Here is a 7,045-nt window from a genome sequence, read left to right on the forward strand (position 1 = left end):
AGGGCTCAACGGATTTGGATTTGGAGGCCCCCTCGAAACGATTTGGGTAGGGGGTGAGGGACATACGAACCCCCTCAGTGGCGACGGGACAACGACCACCCGGCCCAACGGATCCGGCCAACGCCCATCGGCCTACCCCACCCGACCGAAGGGCCCCCTTTTCCCGGGGCCGGGTCGCGCTCCTCCGGTGGGGCCCCGGAAAAGCGCTCCTCCGGTTCGGCCTCGAATGTCATCAGGCACGTTCCCATCTTCCTTGCCTCGGCCCTCACTTCATTGGTTTACGTTATGTCCGGTTTTCCCCGTATACAAAGTTCTCACTTAGCAATTAACACTTTGCCTCTTCTAATTAGGTAGACATGAATTCAAGTTATATTTTCTGGGTATCACGTAGAGAATCAAGTTATTCATGGTTTACCTCTTCTTGTTTTCTTGTTTTATATTTTTCTGGCATTAACCAAATATAGATTGACGTCCAAAAGAAGCATATTCAGGCCAATATCTATTTTCAAGATATGTTTGGCTGTTCTTAAGGTGCTGGTTTGGTGGCACGCTACTTCCGGCGATGACATCCATGGGGGAGTTCTTTAGGTGGAGTAAACATAATGGAAATTTAGAAACCCAAATTTGCCCTCCTTAATTTCTAACAGTTTGTTGATTTATTTGATTTCTGTTATTATAGGGCTAAAAGCATAGGCATTGCTTAATTGAAGGTTCGATATGCTTAGTTACATATCACAAGGATTAAACAGGAATAATGCAATAACACAAGGACTCAAAATGCTATTTTCCCTTACAAATATTAGGAATGAGTTTGATAAAAATAAATCAACTTATTTCATTTAGGATTGGATTGCATTTTCAGAAATAGGAAACTAAAAATCGAACTTGTTTTTTCATCAAAAAAACAAATAAATCAAACTTGAACTGAAAAACTGAATGGTCTAGCCATGGGATAACTTTCAATTTTATAGTTTGACTCGTAGCACATCGTTGCTCCCGGTACATTAAATTTCAGCAGTTGCCTATACGTGGGTGGTTTGCTACTTTTAGCAACATGACTCTAGAACGAGACACCAAAAGCCAATTCACAAAAACTAACATCAATAAGATTATAGGATGACCTCTGAATATATACTAGCTAGGTCAAATATAAAAAAAGTGACCACAATTTCTATTGCTATCATGAATTCATGATATATTTCACATTTTAATCTTTCCAAGGTAATGAATGCACTTCTCTTCCCAACCCATGAAGGGGAGAACAGTGTAGCCAAAAAGAATATATCACCAAAAATATAGCTAAGCTACAAACAGCTTGCTGGTTTATTTACGCCATAAGAAGTTCCAGCAGCATTGGAGCATAACGCTTGTGCTTGTTGATTTTTAAAGGTTAGATTTACATCTTCAAGTCTAATTCCTTGGCAAGGATTAGCCTTACTACAAGCAAGTTTCACTGCAACTCCTGATACCTGTGACCGAAAAGAAAAACGTAAGAGTTACTGCCTAATATATATATATACTAGACGAGCTCTTACAGTTCGTGCCGCATGACGCCCAACACTTTAGATTATAAACAGATCTATGCCAGACAGAGTTTCGTGTTTGGATAGTGATAATATATATATATGCTATGTTCAAAACACGATTAATATAACATTGTAATTTGTGCTCCGTATCTAAAACTTTATTATATTAGTGTTTGCTACGAATACAAAATCGGCAAAAATTTATTAACATTTTTTAAAAGAGAAGACTTGTTTAAAAGGAAACTATTTTCCTCTCTTTGAGATAAAATAATAGCAATATTTAAGCATCTGGCTGATACTTTCAATTTTAATTCGATTAATTTAAAGGTGTAAAATACTTATTATTTTTTATCAAATTTTGATTTGGATAATTCTAATTCAAATTATTAAATTAATTTTACATGTTTAAAGCGAAACAAAGTAAAAAATGATTTTCTTTTTAAACGAAGAAATACTATTTTTTAATTTTTGGTAAATATTCTCACTTTAGCTCATTTTACTTGTCATGTTGTCTTTTGCATAGTTTTTTAAGAAAACGTCGATTAGAATTATAATCTGACTAATTTACCTTATTCATTATTTGATCTCCATTTGATATTTTTTTTTTACGACATTAATCTCTTTTCACATTTATTAGAGTAAGAATAAAAATAAAAAAGTAATTAAATTCTATCTTATTTAAAATATAAATATTTTAAGTGTATTTATTTTAGTAAACATAACAAATAAATGACTATTGAATAATAAATACAAAAGCCAATATCTATATTAGATCTCGTGCTAATATAAAAAAAATCGTATTTTCATGGCTTACTTAACCTTTTCAAAAAAGCAATAATATGGGGTCCATGTTTTTTTATGATAATAATTTATTTGTTCCCACTAATGAGATACGCATGCTAAGAACGAATCCATCATTATCGACTTAATGGGATAGTTTGGAAATTACATCAATATTGTTTGATTTTTTTAATATGAGGTGCACTTTTTTTTTTTTTTTGGACATTATTAGTACAGATCGTTTTTATGCATATATATATATATATATGTTCAAAACACAATTAATATAACATTGTAGTTTGTGCTCCGTATCTAAAATTTATTATATTAGTGTTTGCTACGATTACAAAGTCTGAACTTTTTTTTTTTTTTTGACATTATTTGTTTTTTTAATATAGGATTCACTTTTTTTTTTGATATTGCTTAATTTTGTTAATATGGGGTCCACTTTTTTTTCCGTGAGTTTGGAGATCGTGGATTCCACTTTTTTTCTTCTCTTTTTTTTTTTATATTACTAGGTGTTGTGTAGTATGGGGCCCACCTTTTTTTTTTTTTTTTTAAAAATTCAAACTTTCTTAAGTCATCGTCTTCAATATGCATGGTTTTGTACAAGAGAAAGTTAGAAATTATAATATGATAGGGTCAAATTATGGAGATCGACTGACATGAAAAATGAGTGTACAACATAAATTAAGATGGAAATTTAATTGATTAAGAAGGTCATCTATGCAAAACGACACATTTCAGAGATCGTGTGACTGCTTAATTATATTTTGTTCAGTTTAATTTCTACTTAATTGAGACAAGGGTACCTGTCCAGGGCAATTCTTCTGATCAGGGCAATATTCTTGGTCAATTAAGATGGGGTATCTGGTATTCACCATCACAGAATGTTGAAAGAGAATACCCTTCACAAATCCATTGCTAGGCCTTGCCCATGTCTTTATTCTCAAACCATTTTGAGTACCTCTAAATGTACTGGTCTTCACTGTCACATTTTGAACTCCTGCTTCTTGCATACCCCACCCTAGGCTTCCAATGCTGCAAAAATAGTTGCCCAAAAAAAAAAAATTTTAGCATAGGACATCCAAGAGAGAGACTAAATAAAGAACAGTTAAGTTCTACACGTTGACTGTGTAAACGAATATTTACACAATCAAATTACTTATAAGACAATTATAGATAAATCTTTATGATAAACATTAATTAACAACAACAACAACAACAACCCAATAAAATCCCACACCGTGGGGTCTGGGGAGGGTAGAGTGTACGCAGACCTTACTCCTACCAAGGTAGGACGGCTGTTTCTGATAAACATTAATTAGCAATTTGGTAAAATTTATGACTGGACCTACTAAATATCATATATTATTAAACTACTCCCTCCATCCCAATTTATGTGATCATTTAATTTTTTTAGTTAGTCCCAACAAAATAGTACATTTCTATATTTAGTTTTCCTCCGTCTCAATTTATGCGACACACTTTCCTTTTTACTTTATCTCAAAACCAAAAAAGAATGTCACTTTTCTATTAATTAGAGCCAACTTATCTGACTTTAAAATTCTCCTTTTACTGTTAACGAAATGATTTATAGCCCTACAAATGTCTAAGGTTTGTTTTAGACCAATGATTTCAAAAGTCTAGTCAAACGGTGCCACACAAACTAGGAGGGGGGAGTATCAATTAACTTTAAAATGTCCAGTTTACTTTTAGTGAGATAATTTACGACCACAGAAATATTCATGGCTTGTTTTAAACCACAAATTGTCCAGTAAATTAAACACCATAAAATAAATTGAGACGCGGGAAGTAATGGTGAAAAAAATGCTTACATTATCAGTATACTAACTTAAATCTTGTAAGGAAAAATATTACTCCTATAGTACAATTTAATTATATATGGGGTTTTGTGTTTTTACCTTATGCCGTGGCCAGGGTCGCAGTTGACATTTTCAATCCACAAGTTGGAGGTGCCAGGGCCGATAGATACACAGTCATCCCCAGTACCAATTGCAGTATTCAAAATGGTAATGCCAGAAGAAGCTTCTATGTGAATCCCATCAGTGTTTGGGCTACTACCTGATGCTGATATTTTCATCTTCTGCAGCTTAGCATTTTGGCACCCATCTATAACCATATGGAACATCTGGCTGTTTAATGAACTTAATCCACTTATCACTATGTTGTTTGAATTGTAAAAGGCAAGTGTCTGCATCACCATATTTTTCCAATAGAAATAAGATTAGTACAAGATATATGGAGACAATGAGTAAATTAGATTTAATTATAGACAGTTGAGTACTATCAAGTAGCTAGCTCAAAAAAAAACTTCCATGCTTAACATAAAACAATGCAATGGTTTGAGCCATAGAGCGTTAGCCCACTAACGTCAGACTTGCTTAAGAAATTTCACATCACACCCTTTGAGTCCCTTCCCTGGACCCTACTAACTCGGGATGCTTTGTGCACCGAGATGCTTTTTTTAATTATAATAAAAAAGGGCAGTCCGTGTGTTATATTCCCGCTACACACGGCATGAAGCTAAGAGGCGGGTGGAGCTTAGTTAACTTGATTCATTGTACCCAGTGTATTTGATATTGAGCTTAATTATATATGTGAAAATTAGTACATTTTTGACAAATACTATTAAATTTTGAATTCATAATTTCAAAAGTTCAATGGTAAAAACTTTAAAGTTAAGCCGGCCAAATTTATCTTTTGGATCCGCCTCCTGTGGCCTGCTAATCATATGTTGATAACTCTTTCCGTTGCATCACAACTTTAAAGAAAATAGTAAAATAACAAAATAAAAAGATGGAACATACCGTTGCTCCTATAGGACAACTTTTGCTAGAGGTTTTACAATCCCAAAGAGCAGCACCTTGACCATCAAAAGTTCCACCAGAAATAGTGAGTCCATTGACTCTCTCAAACTTTAGCCAATTTCCATTATTACCTATAACTCTATAATCAGAGGGAGCCACTAAAGTGCCATCAATCTTTATTGTGGTAGCTTTATTGTTGCAATGATTTCCCCAAAATGCAGCACTTCCTAGTAAATACCTTCCTTGTGGCACATATATCATGACAGACTTTGTGGAAGCACAAGCTGCAGCCCATGCACTCAGAAATGCTTTTGTTGAATCGGTCTTCCCATCAGGTTTCGCACCATAACTCTGCACATTGTAAGTAATCTTGCTTCCTGATGAGGAATCGAAGAATAAGATGATGATTAGAAGAAGAAGAGCCAGATGATTTCTGATAAGCATCATTTTTCTCAAAGTTAGTTAGAGAAAATTAAAGAATATGGATTATGCTTGTGTACTAGAGAAATATTAGTTTGCAGATGTTTTATAAGGGTGTATATTTATAGGACTTTGGAGTGCATGCACTTCTCTGTTGCATGGATTAAGAGAAATTAAAGGTGCCCCATTATTTGATCTATTATTGAAAATTCCCTTTGTAAGTCAACTTTGTTTTGTTAATAGGTACTCCCTTAGTCCCATTTTATAGGAAGGCGTTTGACTTTGGCACGAAGTTTAAGAAATAAAAGAAGACTTTTGAAATTTGTGCTCTAAAACAAACCATAAAAATTTGTGTGGCTGAAAACCATTTTTTTTTGTTGAAGCCACCTCACTGGTGGGTGGTTGGGCAGACCCCTACCATGTAGATTATTTTAAGCCAATAGCAAAATACATGAACGAGAGGAATATGAAGTCTAACCTCTCCAAAGTTTTTAATGAGATTGGACAGGCCCAAATCTCTACAATAAAGGTTCAAAGATCTATTCAAACTAGACTTAGAGTTGGTAGAAACAAGATTAAAGGTAGAGTAAAACTCTGTTACACTGTGTACAGCCCACCAATAAAGGAAAACGAAACTACATGATATCATTAAAAGTAACTTCAAAGTTCTTCTTGTTCCGAATCTTGAGATTATGAACTTGCAACTTATCCAAATTGATAAGCCCTCTGACTTGTCTTGGTGTATCTTCAAAGTTAACAAATATCCTTTGCTGTTGCAGTCGATGGCTGAAATTGGCAAGCTTGTCGGCTACCATGTTGGCCTCCCTAAAGCAGTGACCAATGGAGCAGTCATTTCCGATCATTAACTGTCTAATTTTGGCCACAGTATCCTCCATTTGCCAAGGAATATGTCCCTGGTTCTGAACTCCAGTTGTGAGGAGTAAAGAATCAGACTCTAAAATTAATTGTGCCACATTGTTTTCCAAACGCCATTGTAAACCAAAGAGCAAAGCTTTAGCTTCAGCTAAGTTGCTTGAACAAGATCCCAGAGGTATGGAGAAAGCCATAATAAGTTTCCCATTCCAATCTCTCACAATTCCACCACCACCACCTTTGCCTTCTTTAAAACTCCCATCACTATTTAGTTTATAATAGTTGATGGGAGGTTTGTTCCAAAGAACCACTTTAGAATTTTTACAAACAATCCTCTTATCGGTTAGGGACATAATATCATCCCAGATCAGATTAGCTTTGAGGTTTGGAAAGTACTGGTTAGTAAAAATTGTTAAGGTTTTAGTGATACTAAAAATAAGTTTGGGAAAAAACGGCTTTTTGTTACCATACCTGAAACTGCATCTAGCCTTCCACAGAACCCAAATAATGACGATAGGAGCCATCTTCATAATGGTGGCTACAATGATATTATTTGGTCTGGTAACCCACCACTGGCTCAAATTAGCTCTTAGGGACATATGTTGGTATCTCAAA

General features: G+C 34.7%; 1 pseudogene; it reads right to left on the bottom strand.

Moving 5' to 3' along the window:
• Positions 1-1,284: 1,284 nt before the first annotated feature.
• On the bottom strand, positions 1,285-5,584 carry LOC132044074 (polygalacturonase-like; annotated as a pseudogene).
• Between the last annotated feature and the right edge of the window lie 1,461 nt (positions 5,585-7,045).

Source organism: Lycium ferocissimum, unplaced genomic scaffold, assembly GCF_029784015.1.
Source record: "Lycium ferocissimum isolate CSIRO_LF1 unplaced genomic scaffold, AGI_CSIRO_Lferr_CH_V1 ctg3464, whole genome shotgun sequence".
NCBI classification, from domain to species: Eukaryota; Viridiplantae; Streptophyta; class Magnoliopsida; order Solanales; family Solanaceae; genus Lycium; species Lycium ferocissimum.